General features: G+C 50.6%; 1 long non-coding RNA gene across 1 annotated transcript; it reads left to right on the plus strand.

Moving 5' to 3' along the window:
- The first annotated feature begins 5,863 nt into the window (after positions 1 to 5,863).
- Positions 5,864 to 11,117, plus strand: LOC107400705 (uncharacterized). The gene is made up of 5 exons (XR_006076411.2): positions 5,864 to 7,020; positions 8,465 to 8,581; positions 9,005 to 9,082; positions 9,562 to 9,719; positions 10,709 to 11,117. It is a non-coding gene; the product is annotated as an uncharacterized LOC107400705 (long non-coding RNA).
- Positions 11,118 to 17,536: the final 6,419 nt, after the last annotated feature.

The raw sequence follows: 17,536 nt of genomic DNA on the forward strand, positions 1-17,536 counted from the left end.
GGCTTCCTGAGCCGTCGAGCCTGGCAGATGAGCACTGAGCCAGCTTAACTCTGAAAGAGCCAGGGCAGCATGTGGGCCGGCAGTGGGACAACAAGACTGCTGACTGAGCCCAAGTCCTAAATAATGGGGGATTAGGGCTTCCTGGGGGAAGCTTCCTGGAGACAGTGGGGGGTGGGGGGAGTGCCGGCACCAGCCAGCCCCTGCACAGCTGTGTGACCAAGAGCCTCGGTTTGCTTTCTGAGGAATGGAGCAAACCCATTCAGGGCTGCTGCGCTAGGTGAGGCAAGGAATGCCGAGGATTTGCTAGCACGTAGCAGGCCCTCCACAAATGTGCAGCCTCTTTTTCCAAGTAAGATGGGAAGGGTCAGTCATGGATCCGGTGGCCAGGGAAAGAGCAGCATGAGACAGGAGGAAAAGGAGCGGGGAGCCAAATGTCTTCATCATCATGTCCCACACCAGGAGAGGTACAGGAGATGGAAGAGCCCATAATGGACGTACCCCCATCTTCTCTTTAACAGATGAGGATGCTGAGGGACAAGGGAGCCGCGTGGTCCAGATGTTCACATGCAGATCTGGGGCTGACCAGATCAGCAGTCCCCTAGGACTTGGCCAGCTGAGAGGTTTATTCAGGGCCACCTGCCTGGTGGGAAAGGCAGATGACTTCAGAGGCACAACGACATTCCTTTTGGGGTCCAGGACAATCGCAGAAGCCTCACCTGCCCCCCCCCACCTCTTCCTGGTCTCCTTCGGGTGCATTTCCCCGCAGATCTAGGCAGCTTCCCTAGCTAAAGTCTGACCACATCATCTCGATACCTAAAGCCATTCTGTGACCCTACACAGGGACAGAGGGACAGCAAAGAGAATGCGGGAGGTGCAGGTCAGCTGATTTCAGATAGAGGGGCCTTCAGTAAGGGGTGACCCAAATATGTGTGTACACACCTACTAAACACACATTGCTATTCGTCTGAAAATTGAACAATATAGCCTCAGTTTGCTAAACCCGGCAGCCCTGTGTCTAGTGCGTCAGAGAAAGACTGGCGTCTCGAGCTGGCGCCAAGCTGATCCCACCCATTACTTGAACTCTCTGCTTTAGACAGCTTGAAAACCCCCAACTTTTCTTCCCCTCTGGCCTCTTGAAGACATTGTCCCTTCCATAGTGACCCCCTTGCTATTTCCGACTTCTCCCTCTGCCTCTGGGCCTTCACCTGACTCATCCTTTAGGCCTCTGAAGCATCATCCTTGTTTCCTCCTGGAAGCTTCTCCAGCCCTGGCACCTCCTTTGGGTCCCCTGGTGCCCTAAGAGGTTTCCCATGTCCGTCTTGTTTACTCCGATAAAAAGTAGGAAGTCGACAAACAGCTCCTGGCATTTTGCCTGCCAACAGCTTCCCTTGCTTGAGCTAAATCTGTGTGTCTACAAAGCCCCTCCCTGGCCCACTTGGAATCTCAACTCCTTCAGGCCTTCCCTGGGCCCCAGAATTTTCCCAGCTTTTTTCTCCTCAGCCACCGTCCAGAGCAGCAAGCCATGGTTTCATGTCCTAAGCTTAGTAAGGCTTTCCTCCCCCAGACTCTCCTGTGACCCCAGGCACTGAGCATTGCTGCCCTGTCCCCTGGTGGTCCCCAACAAACACCAGTAAGTGTGGAGGACGCCCACCAAGAGCCAGCAACCAGCAACCAAAATCCTGAGCCTTCCCAAGGCATTCTATATATAGGCCAGAAAGGAGTCAGGGAGCCCCTCCCCTTTTAAAACCCTGTGTGCTTTGGGGGCCCCTTGCCCTCTGTATACCTACAAGGGAAGCGGGGAGGCATCTGTTGTTCCCACTCCACAAACTAGGAAACTGGGAAAGTGGAGAAAGGTGTTACTCAAGGCTCAGATCAGCAGATTCCGTCCTACTTCAGAGTCTTTGCACTTGGGATATCTCTGATTGGAATATTTCCAATGGAGTTTCATGTGGGGTGCGGACCCTTACCCAGCACCAAGAACAGGCATCTCAGGGCTGGAGATTCTCAGCGGTTAAGAGTGTTTTTGCAGAAGACTGGAGTTCAGTTCCCAGCACTCATGTCTGGCCATCTTGTACCACCCCAATCCTCCCTCCAACCCATCTACCACTACTCTGTGACTGTCCCATCACCCTGTTCCATCCAATTCAAGTCTTCCATTACCATCTGAGAGCCTGATGGAGTCACTTTGGGACAGTCCCTCAAGAGAAGACTGCTAGGCTGCAGTTTTCATAAAAGCAGAGCCACTCCAGGCTGTTCCCCACATTCCCCCAGTGCCTTGGTGCTTGGGGCAGGAGAGATGCCTCTCACTGTTGTTGCAGAGAAACTGTGTCTGCTCCTTGCTGGTGTGGCATTTAGGAGAGTGGAGCGGCAGGTGTGGACTTTTTACAAGGTCATCTTCAAAAGCAGTGCTCCGGGAAGGGCAGGAGGGTGGGCCTGGTGACGGGGCTGTTTCCAAGGCAAGAACTTCAGGAAGCCCAAGCTGAACAGGAAAGAAAGAGAACTTCCAGACTATTTTTAGCTTAGATTTGAACTACTAAAGCCACTGGGGGTTTCTTTCCTCTCTTTCTACTGCCCATACCCTCCAGCTAGGCATGCTGAGTCACTCTTTGGGGAACAACTATTTCAGATTCCTTCACACAAATACAGTCCTCAGAGTCTACCAAGAAATTGATCCACGACTGCAGCTTCAGTTAAAGGAAAAGTATACACCCAAGAACAGGAGAGTCAGCTCCCAGAGCAGGCATAGGCCACCATCTGCTCCCTGTGGGAGCAGGAAGAGCGCCCCACGGCCCAAGTCTAGTGGCCTTGTTTTTGGAATCCTGATTTAAGACTGTGAGAGGACTGGACTCAGCAGTTAAGAGCACTTATGGCTCTTGCAGAAGACCCGGGGCTCAGTTCCCAGCACACACATGGCGGCTCGGAGCCGAAAATAATTCCTTTTCCTGGAGCACTCGAGTGGAGAAGGCAATGATTTGGCTATGTGGCCTTGACAAGGGCTCAGAAGGGTGGGCATTCCAACTCTGGGACACAAAACAAATTACGGGACTTCTCTGAGCTCTGGTGACTTTATGTGTAGGTGAGCCATTCAATCCTGACCTAAACAACTCCTCGGTCTGTTGAGATGATTGGATATTTTAGATGGAAGAGTATTTTGAAAAGCATTTGGTGTTTGACAAATAAAAAGAGGGTTAGTCATTTGCTTTTTTTTTTTTTTTAAATGAAAAGACCCCTGGATTCTCTCACAATAGCCCTTTGAAGCCTTTAAGTCAGGCGATACAACATAAACTCAAATCCTGGCTTGCCATTGATATGAATTTGGGCAAACGAGTTAACTTCTGGTGCTGCCAGAGGTTTGTTTTCCTTCTGGGGGACATAGAAGTCTCAGAGAAAAGAGGGGACTAAGAGGATGCTTCGAGATAAAAAAAAAAAATAGACATGAGCAGAAGCCACGCCCCCTCCTCCAGCCCCACAAAACTCCGAGTGACCAGTGTGGGAAGTCCAACGCTTGCCTATAAACCGGCTCAGGAGTTACCTGTCTCTCCTCCCACCCCGTACAAGCAGCCCCATGGATCGTAGCCCACCCCAGGTAGATGGTGACTCAATTTCCGGCAGTGACTGGTCCCCCTGTCTCTGTTGCCATGGCGCTGCAGCACAAGCTGGCCAATCAGGAAAGAGACCCGTATCTGAGCCTCTGTTAAAACCAGAGCAGGACGTCTTAGCCAATGGGAAGGGCGGCAGAGTGGAGCCACCATGGAAACCTCAGCAGCGGGTTCAAACCATGTTTTCATATCTCGTTTGCAGGGGCGGGGAAGGCGCACAGGCTGGGTTTTCAGCATCCACTTTCCCCCCAAAGTTCACCTTGTATTTCCAGGAAGACATTCAGGAGCATTGCAGGGGTACACGATATCTTCCAAGAGTTAGAAAAAGACCCCGGCTTAGCAGGACAATGCTGTAGATACCCCCTTGTCGCTTCCCCTCACCCCAGATGCTCAGCGCCACCTGTGTCTATGACCTTAGCCTGTCCCCACAGTTCTGCCCAGCTCCATCTGTCCTAGGAAGAGGCTGTGTAGGCTGCAGAAAGATGTCCAGCCCCAAGTAAGAAAAGGAACATTGGACTCCCTCCAAAAGGGTGCTCTTCTGTCCTCCAGCCTTGAGGCTTTGAACAAACTGCTTAGCCCCTCCTCCTACGGGCAGGGGGTGCAGGAGGGCAGAGACAAGGGTCGGATCCAGATATCATCTCACTCTGTGAAATTAGCAGAGAGAGCAAATGGGCTCCTGGGGTCACATTCTTAGACTTAAGGCTTTTTCACCTTTATGTGCTAGTCGAACGGAATCTATAGGAAACAGCTTCCCAAGGAACAGTCCCATAAATAGTGACCTTGAACACAAACAAAGCTGGAGAGGCTATGCCTGTTAAGTTTCTAGGCTAAGTGGGCCACTCGTTCTAGAGCTCATGCCCAGAGTGGTGAAGCTGCCTCTTAAGGTCACACAGCTGACCTGAATGACCTAAGTCATGACCTAAGCCTTAGGCCTGTTTACCTGCATCACGCAATCTTCGTAAGGTGTCCTTTCTCCCTCGGCAAGCAACCAGGGAGCCACACATCCTAACACCTTTCATTTTGCAAACATGGACTTGATCACAACTGCAGGGGAAATCATGTCCCAGGCTTTCCCCCACTCCCTTCTGGCTTTCACTCTGTTGCCTGGCAACAGTTCTATCCGGAAATCTGGGTATCATCCTCGGCAACCGTCTCACCCTCATCCTTCCTGGAATACTTTGCTCAGTCACGACCACTTCGTCTCCTAAGTGGTCCTTAAGACCTGCACTCATCTTCTCCCCCACTGCCTCCCTCGCCCAGGGTTCCATTATGTATTTCCTGAACCGCTACACATTGACTTCCCTCAGGCTTCGGCCTTTTATGCTCGCCCATCCCACCTCCAACTACCACCACCCATCACCATAGAAAAATCTTAAAACTGCAGATCTGATCATGCCGTCTGCTGCTTACTGCTGAGGACAAAAGTGAAAATCCTCAGCATCTCTGGGATACATTTCTCCTCTAGTCCCCCCAACTTCATCCTGCCCTTGTGTGTCTTTCTTCTCTGCCTAGAATGTTCTCCACCACATCTCCTGTTACCCCAGCTAGCCCTCCTTAGCCTTCAGCCATCGCTGCAATGGTTAGTCACTTCCTTAAGGAGTTTTCCTGCCCTCCACGACCACATTAATTTTCCCTAGGATAGGTTCACCTAGTACCACATCTCCCTTTCATCTCCTTTTTTTTTTTTTTTAAGATTTATTTATTTATTATGCATACAGTATTCTGCCTGCACACATCCCCGCAGGTCAGAAATGGACACCAGATCTCATTACAGATGGTAGTGAGCCACCATGTGGTTGCTGAGAATTGAACTCAGGACCTTTGGAAGAACAACCAGTGCTCTTAACCTCTGAGCCATCTCTCCAGCCCCTCGTCTCCTTTTTAAAAATAAGGTTGTTTTTTTGTTTGTTTTTTTTCTAATGTGCGTGGGTATTTTGTCTGCATGTATATCTGTGCACAGTGTGAATGCCTGGTTCCTGAGGAGCCCAGAAAAGGGCTTCAGATCCCTGGGACTGGAGTAACAAGACAGTTGTGAGGTGCATGTGGGGGCTGGGAATCAACCCAGGTCCTCTGGAAGAGCAGCCACTGCTCTTAATTTCTGAGCCATTTCTCTAGTCTCTACCTCCCATTTTATTATTATTGTTGTTGTTGTTGTTTGAGACATGGTTTCTCTGTGTAGCCTTGGTGGTCCTGGAACTAGCTCTATAGACCAGGCTGTCCTTGAACTCATAAGAGGTCCGCCTGCCTCTCCCTCCAGAGTGCTGGAATTAAAGGTGTGTGCCACCACTGCCTGGCTTTTCTACTTTCCATTTTAAGGAGCAGGAAATTTATTTGCTCTAGATCACACATGTAATAAGTGGTGAAACTGGTGTTAAAATATAGATCTGTTTGACTCCATGACCAAGATCCTTCATCAGTCCCCACACGTTTGAGTAGTGTCTAGGCACTGGTAGCCCAGGGATAGCCCGGGACAGCCCATTCACCCGTCAAAAACTTACTATAAATCAGTTGATTTGTTTTTTGTAAGTTTTGTTTCGGTTTGCTTTTGTTTGTCTGTTTTGAGACAAAGTCTCGCTCTGTAGACCAGGCTGGCCTGGAACTCAGAGATCCACCTACTTCAGCCTCACCAGGGCAGGGATTGGAACCACCGTTTGATTGATATCCGCTGAACTGTTCCTGTCTGAGACTGCCTCGCTGGTTATAACAAGAGCGTGGCTCTCTTCTTCACGGTAGTCCGTCAACAGTTTACAGCAGTTCTCGAATCTCCCTCGTGTAGGATTCTCTCCCGGGACCTGTAGAGCACAGGGAGTTAGGTATCTGGCAAACTAGCAAACATGTATTCTCATCCCAGCTCGGCCACTCTCCACAGCCAGCAAATTTCAAAAGAGAATTAAGTAGGTGATTTTGACAAGCAAGGACACAACATCGTCAATTCCTGTCACCCTGGTTTCATAAAAGAAAGGGCAGGCTGACACAGAAAAATGTAGGACAGACAATCTCAGAATTAATTTAGCTTTGTGAAAAGTCCCCATGCTGTCCCCGTTGTTCTCATTTCTCCGTGTCCCAGTGTGGACTCTGTCGGAGACTGGCCCAGGTCTGAAGAACCTCTGCTCTAACCCAGTAAAGGATGTGTCATCAGCCAGAAAAACCAGAGCACAGAGCTCCAGTGTCGGGTGGGTTCCTCCTCACCCTGATTCAAGAAGGAAGGCACAGCAAATGTGTCTGGCCCACAGACAGGAGGCCAGACAGACTTCATCACACTGCAGCTTCGTGTCCATCTCTGAGCTCTGCTCAATGGGTCAAAGCCTTTCTGTCCTTTTTTAAGGCCATGGATGCCCTGTGAGCACCCAATTTCAGCACGTGGAGCCTACTGGAGGTCAGCTGGCTCTTCCAGCCTCATGACCTGATGTCAATGAGAAAGGTGAGTTACTTTTGCAAGGACAACAAATTATTCCCTGCAAGGATTTTTGTCTTTGAGTTTCCTCACCATTCTACTCATTCACGAATTCATTCATTATTTACCATCTAGCATAGTGCAAAATACCATGTCAGCATAGGGAAAGAAGGATTTGGCCTCTGTTCTCATGGAGTTAGGTCCATCACAGAGGCAGTCAATTCAAACGGAGGGAAGCATATAATCTGGGTAAGTGCTACAGCAGAGCACAGAGCACATCTAGTGTGATGGTTAATATGGACTGCCAGGCTACAGAATTCAGAATCATTTCAAGAGAGGCCTCTGGGCATATGGATGAGGGATCATCTAATTTAGGTTAATTGAGGTAGGAAGACCTACGCTATATATGGGCAGCCTCATTTCATGGGCTGGGATCTCAGTCTAGATAGACAAGAGAAAACTAGCCGAGCACCAGCCTTCTCTGCTCTCTGCTTCCTGACTGTGGCTGCAATGTGACCAGCTGCCCCAAGTCTCTGCTGCCAGGACTTCCCTGCCACAAGAGACTACACCCTCAGACCAGGAGACTTCCCTCCATAAGCTGCTTCTGTCGGGTATTCTGTTACAGCGACAAGAGTAGAAATGTATACTCTCGGAGTATAAAATGAGGGGACGTCCCTAGTCACCGGATTGGAAGGTTGAGACGATAATGATCAAGTTGAGATGGAAGGAAGAATGGGCGTTAGGTAGATAGAGAAGGAAAAGCACCTTCCAGGCGGGCAAGTGTTTAGGGAGACACAGCCCGAATCACACAGAGCCTCGATGAGCAATGTGACTGCAGAGGGATGAGCCCCAGGGAACGACACTTACTCTGAGGCTAAGGAGGAGACCCAAAGTTTACTTGCTAGTTAAAGAGTTTGGTCCTCTTGTTAAGTGGATTAGGGTCTGGACCACGAAAAATGGTAAAATGTACATGCTATTATTACACAAAGACAGAGAAAAAATAGTTGCCTCTTTAAGAAAAACCGAGTGCTGGAGAGATGGCTCAGTGATTAAGAGCACTTGCTGCCACACTTGTAGAGGACCTGGATTTGATGCCCAGCACCCATCTGGTGGCTCACAACCATCTGTAACTCTAGTACCAGAGGATCTGATGCCCTCTTCCCACCTCCAGTGTACAGACATACCTGCAGGCAAAACATTCATATGCATAAATAAGTCTAAAAAAAGTTTGAAAAGAAAGCTAAAACAGATGGTGATGGTCATGATAATAACAATTTAAAGATGATAATAGAGTTGGGTGTGATGGCTCATGCCTGTGGTCCCCCCAAAAAGCCAGCCCGGGCTACACAGCAGGATGCTGCCTCACAACAACAGACAATAATAATCACAATAGAGTTAACCCTACACACACCCCAGTGTACTGTGGTAAGCAGTCTCCTCATTTTCTCTTTGATCTCCATGTCTCCTCCAGGAGGTGGGCGCTGCTATTTTCCCCACGTTGTAGCCAACAAACCCGAAGCACCAAGAAGTTAAACTTGCCCAAACGGAAGACGAAGGACATGTGTTCTTAGAAGAGTCCTACTCTCCGGTTTGTTTGTTTGTTTGTTCTTGGCTCTGGTGTGAGAGATCGAGTGAGCGCAGGTCCTCACACAAGCGAGGCCAGTGCTCTCTACTGCCAAGCTGCAGTCCCAGTCCAAGAGAGTGCCCCCATAAGGAATTTACAGGACAGGACAAGTCTGTCTTTTCAGAGACACTGGCCTAGGGTGGACTTAACTTGTAATTGAGGCTCTCCTCAAAAATATTTCTTTGTTGTTGTCTGTGTGTGAGAGAAAGTCAGTCCTGGCATGCATGTGGAGGTCTGAGGACCACTATTAGGAATTGGCGTTCGCCTTCTGCCTTGTTGAGGGAAGATCTCTTGTAGTTTCTGCTGCACTGTGTAATTAATCTAGATCAACAGCCGACAAGCTTCCAGGTAGTTCTCCAGCCTTCATCTCCTCTCATCTCGCTGTAGGAATGCTGGGATTCCAGGTGCATGCCTTTGCATCCAGCAATGTGGAAGGACCAGTTTGGTTGGGTTGGGTGGATGAAGGTAAGGATGCTGAAGAAAGGTCGATTACAATATGTTTTTGCTGATGGATCAGATGAGGGGGTTGAGGGGAAGGGAAATGTAGGATAATTCCAAGGCTTTCTGCCTGAATAACTGGGTAGATGATGGTACGGATACTAAATCAGGGAAGACCGTGGGAGGAGCAGGCTTCAGGGGAGCTGGGGGCGGGGTGCACAGCTAAATCAAGAGTTGTGCTGTAACACATACCGAGCTTGCCATTCCTCCAAGATCTCCCTATAGTGAAGAGCCAGGGAAGCAACAGAGCCCAGGAGGTAGGTGGGAAAGGCATCCATGGTTCCCAGGGGATGGAAGTTTGGGCCCTGCAGTGTGCTGACTGTGCAGATGTGGAGCAGAGTCAGGGCGTGAGAAAGGAGGAGGAAGACCTGGCTCAGCTCCACTGACCAACCCCAACCCCAGACAAGCTGGCTACCCACTCAGGACCCCAAGTTTCCCCTCTACAGACAAAGCAACGGCCAGCGAGGTCATTCTGCGATGTTTCTAAGGACTGACAGCCAACCCCACAGCCACTTGCCAGAGGAAGAGACCAAACGTCAGGGCCACTGCCAACGAGTGAAACCCCAAATACAACAGAACACAGCCCCAGAGCCCTCCTTCCAAGGTAAAGGGCTGTGTGGGCAAGGTCATGGGGACCTGGACTAGAATCCAAACCCTTAACCCTTGCTGGTAAGGTGCCCATAATTCTTGGTTACTTACCTGTAGAGGGCAGCTGGTAATACCCACTGTGACCCAGGCATGGTGTTGCACACCTGTAATCCAGCAATGGGAGGCTGAGCCAGGAGGATTGTAAGGTAGAGGTTATTCTTAGCTAGAGAACGATGTTGTCTCAAAGCATGACAAAACAATTAAACAACCAAACACCACCACTACTACTACACACACACACACACACACACACACACACACACACACACACACGCACGCACGCACATGCACACGTGCACGCGCACACGCATAGATCCACACACACTGTGAGGGATTGCTAACAGAGTTAAATACGCCAGCAAGCAGTGTCCTGCAGAGCCCCTCTCCAGGAGTGTCTGTGATCCAGGCATGTGAGCTCTTTGCTTTATGGGGATAACTTCCCTGAGTCAGGAGAGGAAGGCCAAGGTGGCTCTACCCTTACAGAGAAACATGGTCTTGCTGCTGGTCAGACCTCAGGGCCCCGGGACTGTGCCATCTGCACAGCACATGGCTGCCCCTGAGTGAGGAGTCAGCGCAGACTGACTAGGTCATGAATTAAAGCCTGGGGCACGGTAAAGGAAGCGGTGTCCCGAGAGAAGGGAAGGGTCCACCTGTTACCTTCTAAGGTGGACCATGGCTATAGTCTCGAGCCCTTTTCCAGGCTGCACTGACTTGGCTGGGGCAGCGATAGGACAGCAGAGATATGCTTCCGCACAGCAAGCTGGACCAAAGTGTCCAAACCCATGGTAGCCCTTGTCTCTGTGTCTTCTAGAATCTACCTCGGGAGAAAGGCAGGACATCAGCCAGTGCCCCCGCCCACCATCAAACTAAAGGTTCTGCCGTTAGGTCCCTTTTAACACGGCAGTCCCAGGCTAGGTACTCCCCCTCTGTCTTTACCCACCACAGGTTCTCAGTAGCCCAGCAAGGAGGGGGGACACATTCCTACTGAAAAGAGGACAAAACAGAGGCCAGAGGCGCCTTGCTGGAGTCCACCCGGCTTCCTTCTCTTGAAGATGGACAGCTGTGTGTCCCTGATGATCCTGGGTGATGGAAGCCCTCACCCCTTCCTCTCATTTGGACCCACGAAGCCTCTTTCCACCCCAGGGTCTCAAGAGTCTTCACAACCAGAACATCTCTGCCCTCACCCTCTCTGCCTCTGGCCAGCTCTGCCAGCCACCAGGTTCCCAGGGAAATGCCCAGAAGGCACCCCTCAGCCCCAGCATAGCTTGAGGTTCCCATCCAACCTCACAGTCTCTCTGGCCTTTGGGACACTTTCCCCAACTGTACTTGACAACTACAACAATAGTTACTGTGTATTTCGTTGTGTCTCGTGTTCTTCTTGCTCCTGTATCTACATAACGCTGTGCACAGGTGCGTTTTGTGTACATATACACATATACACACATTAGAAAATGGTGGTTATGCCAGGCGGTGGTGGTGCACGCCTTTAATCCCAGCACTCAGGAGGCAGCGGCAGGTGGATCTCTGTGAGTTCGAGGCCAGCCTGGTCTACAGAGAAAGTTCTAGGACAGCCAGGACTGTTTCACGAGAAACCCTGTCTGGAAAAAACAAAACAAAAAGATGAAAAAAGAAAGAAAATGGTGGCTCTTGTTTTGTTTTGTTTTAACCAATCTTCCCATTTTGCCTGTGTGTGCAGAAGAACACCTTAAGATCGCCAATGGTCGCTCCTATCCATGCAGTGGCCTTTCTGAGGGAGCCATAGTTCAGCAGCTGGGTGAATGTCCCAGACTTCAGCAGGGAACTCCTGGGTCAGCACAGAGAAGGCCTGCTCACCTGCAGACCCTCAGCTGCTCAGAGTGAGCAGCAATGAACTAGGGAGCCAGAGAGTCCTATCGAGTAGTGGTCCTGTAGAGGCCCTGAAATCCTTTCTTTCTCACACCCTTTTCAGTACTGGGCTGTTCTTCCCTTCCATTCCCTTCGGCTCCTCTGTAAACTAGAGGTCAGGCATCACCTCCCTGAGATGCTTTACAAATGGTGCTTTTCTGGGAGCCACTGATGAGCTCTGTGTCTCCTTGCTGTTGTAGAGAGCAATGGGAGGCAGGGTGACATTAGATACCCTCAAGGAGGCTAGTGGTCAGCCCTAGGATCAGTCACCACTGGGAGACAGGGCTCCCAGGAAGCTGCCCGGATCTGGTTGGTGAAGGTCTCAGGAGAGAAACAGCCTATAGGAGAGGCTCCCACAGCAGGGGGACACTTGTGCAGAGTCACAGCAGGATTCCTGCAGGACAGAACACATACCCACAGGGGTCTCGGTGGCATCAGTGGCCCAAGCTGCCTGCAGAATCTTGTCCCAGGTCCTCTTCTGACTCACAGTGCTCTCTCACCACCTTATCCTTCCATCTGAAAGCTAAGGGTGGGGCCCCCTGGAAGCGGCTGCGAGGAATATGAAGCTGCCTTCCTCTTTCAATTGAAGATGTCAGTGACTAGACACTGTGGCAGCTCCTCTGTCAGTCACGCTAGCGATCAAGACCTATGGCACATGGATCCCTCTGTGTGTGTGTCACAGAAGGCTGTTGGGATGCATGTATTCATGAGAGGATGGCCATCAAATGTGCGGACAGTGAGTGAGCCAAGAAACCATGTACAGCTCTCTGCAGAGAGAGGTTGGCTTTGAATCCGTTAGGAAGACAGGGGCTTGTAGTAAGAGCCATTTCTCTCAGAGTCTAAATCATAAAAACTGATTTAAAAAGTCAGTTATTGGGGTGCTTCAAAAGGATGCAGACTCAGAGAGATCCCAAGATATGTCTGGAGGAGGCACATACCCAGCCTCCAGCAGCCACGGTCCCCCAAACCAGGCTGGCTCCTTGTCTCGGCAGGCTGGCTCCCGGGGTGGCAACCACCCTCCTGGTTCCTGCAGAAGGCAGAGATGGAGGAGGTGAACAGACTTGCCTCTTGTCTCCTAAGAATGGTTCCCTCTTTCACTTCTGCTTTGAGGAGAGACACATCCTGCATGCCAAGCCACGCAGGGGTCCCCGGTCCTCTCAGCGCCAACCACCCACAACAGTCTGTGTGGTACCCCAGAATAGGAAGGACTGGAGACGTGGCTCTGACCACAGGGCCAAAGGCCCAGGCCCCAGCTCTGTCCTTCCCTCCTCCCCAGGAGGCTGCTGGCCATGGCCGCTCCCCCAGGGCTGCTGTTTCTCGAAGCCTGGCTCTCCCCCTTCCTAGTGAGGGGAACCCTGGGGCTGAAGACTGCTTTTTTCTGCCATGCGTGTGCTCAGTTGCCCCAGAAAATTCCTCTCATTGCTGGAGACTCAGTTTCCCCTGAGGGGTGAGGCTCCTCTCACCCTGCCGCCTCGTCCCACAGTGCTGTCCTCTGGCTCTAGCAGGACTCAGACCTCCACTTCTCTAGCGTTCAACACCCAGGCAGCTCTCTCTCTTCTTTTCCTTCTGTCCTTTCCCAAGCTTCAGGCTGGTTGGTGGCATTTGAGGTTCTTTGTCACCTTGCCAGGCACATTAAAAATGGAACATTTGGCTTCCACGCAGGGCATATGCACAGCACCTCCTTAAATATTAAATTTCTGGACTTAGGTCAGGGGTGCAACTCAGGGGTAGGGTATTTGCTTAACATGTGTGAGGCCCCGGGTTCGAATATCACCCCTATAAAAAATAATATTCCCTGAGCACTCTGCACCACCCAGACAACCATACAAGGCTAACTTCAAGGATCCTCACTATGGCCTCCACGGCCTCTTTGAAGGAGGCCTGAGACACAGGATCCCATTCCAGATTTGACCCATCCCCCCATGAACAGACTGCCCAGGATGGCACAGGTTGCTGGCAGAAAAATTAGGGAGAACAGCATTGATGTGAGCAGGGTGTGGTGCCACACATCTGGAATGTCAGCACTCTAGAGACAGAGGCAAGAGGACTATGGAGTTGAGGCAATCCTAGGCTATAGAAGGACCCTGAATCAATAAACAAACCACAACAAAAACAGCCTGTGCAGTGGTTTAGTTCTCATGGCTCTTGTCTCCTAGGTTCTCCCACCAGTTATCCCTGAGTGATACCGTGAAGATTTGATTATTCCCATTTTGTCACCATGGAAACAGATGCAGCAGATCAGATGGATGGAGTGGGGGAGGGGGACCGACACAGGATCACACTGTGAGGAAGCAGAACACTGAACCTGGGAGCAGGGATTCTGGCTGCCTGAGAAGAAACGGGGAAGGCTCAGGAAGGAAGGCGATTCCCCTGACGGTCCAAGGCTGACATCGTCCAATCGGGATGGGATCCCATCTGAGGCTAGGAACAGCAAAGCCTGAGAGAGGAGGCATGACGAAGCCCCACCTGCTGTAACCCCAGAGACAGGTTGGCTCAGGGTTCCCAGACAATGGGCCACTTGTCATTCCAGGTTGTAGCCTGGCACTTGAAAACTACTGCCCCCCCCCCGCCCCCCCCACACACACAAAATCAATCATTGAAAGTACAGGCTGGGTAGGGCAGCCTAGGAACCCCCACATACCTTTTCTGATTTCAGGTTTTTAGTTCACTAATCTGGTACCAGAACATTCTATCCCGCTTCCCTTTGCCTTCCCGTTTTCCTACTAAAAGAGGTCCTTTTTGAAAACTCTTGTATCGCCCAAATGCCTGTTTCTCCTTTCCTCTCGTGTTCCTGTGGCACTTTACCCAGTGCAGACAGACTCTTCCACGGTGGCCGCTGTGTCTCTGTACTCCTTCCCAGTGTGAGTCCGGCCAACCGTGAAAGCTCCTAATTCATGAAGTCCTTCCAGTGGAGGACACAAGGATGAACAAGGTGTGCTCTTTGCCTTCCAGTAGCTCCGGAGAGACCAGGAATATGCAAGAAAAACACAAAGAACTTGCAAGAAAAGCATGTGAGCAACGAACACCAGCAGGAATCTACACTGGCCCTGCCTGCAACTTGCTTTGTGGCTTGGATGGGCTCAGTCACTCTGGCCTTGCAAGCTGGCAGAGAGTGTCACTACAGGAGGTGGGGGTTAGGATTGCCATCACGGGAGCACTCAGGTCTTCACCTCCAGAGGCCAGTAGCGGGTTTCCCTTCTTCTCCGGGGGAAGGCCCACTTGTGTGGACCTTTTCTTTTTTCAAATCAGATCAAGATGCTTGATTCTTCCTCCTCCTCCTCCTCTATCCCCCAAACCCACTCTCCTCTCTGACAAGACCCCCGGGATGTAGCCCAGGCTGGCCTTGAATTTTGGGCTCAAAGTCACCCTCCTGCTTTAACCTCCTAAGTAGCTGGGATTGTAGCCTCACTCCACTGTGCCCAGCTTGCTCATGTCTATCTGGACCTTTGCCACTTTGTTACTCTGTCCAGATTGGGACAGGACATTTTGTCTTGAAAAAAGACTGTTTTTCAAGACAGCACCCGCCCCACCATCCAATTCTAGACTGCAGGGAGGGAAAGGGTGTAGACCAAGAACCAGTAGGGTTGGACACGCATCAAAAGGTGTTAGGAAATTTCTCTCTCAGGATGCCATGGATTTAAAAATAAATTGTTTTGTCTCACTGAAGACATTTGAGGAATATTGGACAGGAGGAACTGAGTTTGGGTCAGCAATTTGGTATTGTTCAGGAAGCACAGTGCTGAGTCTAGGTTCCAGTGGCAACCGCTTCAGGTTCCTGGGGAGCCAAAGGGGTTAACTCTACAGACAGCCTAGTCAGAAGGGAGAGGTCTGCAGTCTCATGGTCCTGAGATTTCTCCAATTCACAGCCAGGTGAGGTCCCAGGAGAATTCTAGAGCTCAGAGGAAAAAGAGTTTGCAGGGAATCACACAGACCCTCCCCATGGCCTGCTCTCACGGGTTGAGATTTTCTTCTTGGAAGAAATGTGAGCTGATTCACCGGTAACAGATGATTAGCCGCCACCAGATTAGTAGATGGAGAGCAAATCTGAAGGCTGTAGTACCTGGCTCTTGGCACATGCTCTTCAACAAGCAAAAGCCACACTTGGAGAGCACTCCTGGGCGAAGAGCTGCCTGAAGCACATGCAGAGTCCTGGGGGACAGGGCAGTCACTGTCCACTCCCTGTCAGATCCTGCGTGGGAAGCTAGGCCCTGCAACAAGATGCCTGTGTGTCTGCAGGGCTGCCCTGCAGACATGAAATACAGTCACCTGTGGAGGGACTGACTCCAGCCTGATCCCAGGACACAGCAGCAGGTGGCATGTTGCATGTACTGCCCCTGCAGTACAAGGTGAAAGGGACAGCACAGTGCAGGATCAGTCACACTATCCCCAAAGCAGCCCACCCTGGATTCCTTTCAGCTGTGTGGCCTGGGCTCCACGTCCAGAGGCCTTTCACCTCTCCTCAGGCACGTGGCAAGCACTCAGGAAGTGCGTGAGTTGGGAACTGAAGAGAGCTGTAAACTAGTTTGTATTCCGCTTCTCTTGCTACTTTCTATCCACTTTAGCAAACCCTCACAGATTTCAATATATTTTATTTCAAAATTTTTTAATATAGAATACTTCATGAATTTGCACATCATCCTTGCACAGGGGTTATTTTAAAAATTTTAATTAAATTTATTTGCGCATGTATGTATATATGTGGATACATAAGTACTGCAACGTGTGTGTGGAGGTCAGGGAACTTTCTGGGGCTGGTTCTTTCCTTCAACCATATGGGTCTGGGGAACTGAACTTAAATTGTCATATTTAAAGGCAAGCAACTTTAGCTACTGAGCTGTCTTGCTGGCCCCTTATTCCTTTTAATGCCGAGTTTATTTTCAAATGTATCAGAGCTGGGGATGGAATCCAGGAATGTACACACATTTGGTATGTGCTCTTCTACTGTCCTGGAACTCACTCTGTAGACCAGGCAGGCCTTGAACTCACAGAGATCCACCTGTCTCTATGCTGGGATTAAAAGTCATGTGCCAGCTGGGCACGGTGGCACATGCCTTTGACCCCAGCACTCAGGAGGCAGAGCCAGGTGGATCTCTGTGAGTTCGAGGCCAGCCTGATCTACAAAGTGAATTCCAGGACAGCCAGAGCTGTAACGCAGAGAAACTCTGTCCGGAAAAACAAAAACACAACAACAAAAAGTCATGTGCCACCACACCTGACTCGGGGTTAAGTTTCAAATACATGAAATTTTAGTGGGGACACATTCCAGACTGTCACTCCTGAGGCAAAGCTCTGCAGTTGGGCACCAGCGATGGAGGGAGATGGCCAGATCTCAGGGAGACTGGCTGGCTCACTAGATGCTGATAGAGGAGAACACTGCAGTAGAATCTGGGAAGCTGGAGGCTGCAGGGGCTGAGGTTCAAAGGCAGGGGTGTCTCAGGACCAGCTGACAGGCAAGTGACCCGGTGTCCTAACTCATCAGTTGCCCTTCTGCCACTTCGTTCTCGGGGCCTTCCGAGTCATCTTTGGAATATTACAAAAACTGAATGTGTGTGAGGGGAAAGTGGTGATTTCACATGACGGCTAACAGGACCACACAAGATCACGCAGTCTGACCAGGTCGACAGCTGCCGTGACCAGCACTGACACTGAGGAGGCTGGCATGGAACTCAGTAAAGATGCTCACCTAGGAAACGTGAGAACCCGAGAGATGTGCTATCTTTTCAGTAAGTTCTCCCACATAAAGCCGCCTTTTTTGCTCGTGTGTTTGCGTGCATGTGTGTGTGCACGTGTGTGTGTGTGTGTGTGTGTGTGTGTGTGTGTGTGTGCGTGTGTGTGTGCGTGACTGTTTTACTATGTATCCTGGAGTGGCCTCAAACTCCTAACCATCTT

The sequence above is a fragment of the Peromyscus maniculatus genome, chromosome 10 (assembly GCF_049852395.1).
Source record: "Peromyscus maniculatus bairdii isolate BWxNUB_F1_BW_parent chromosome 10, HU_Pman_BW_mat_3.1, whole genome shotgun sequence".
NCBI classification, from domain to species: Eukaryota; Metazoa; Chordata; class Mammalia; order Rodentia; family Cricetidae; genus Peromyscus; species Peromyscus maniculatus.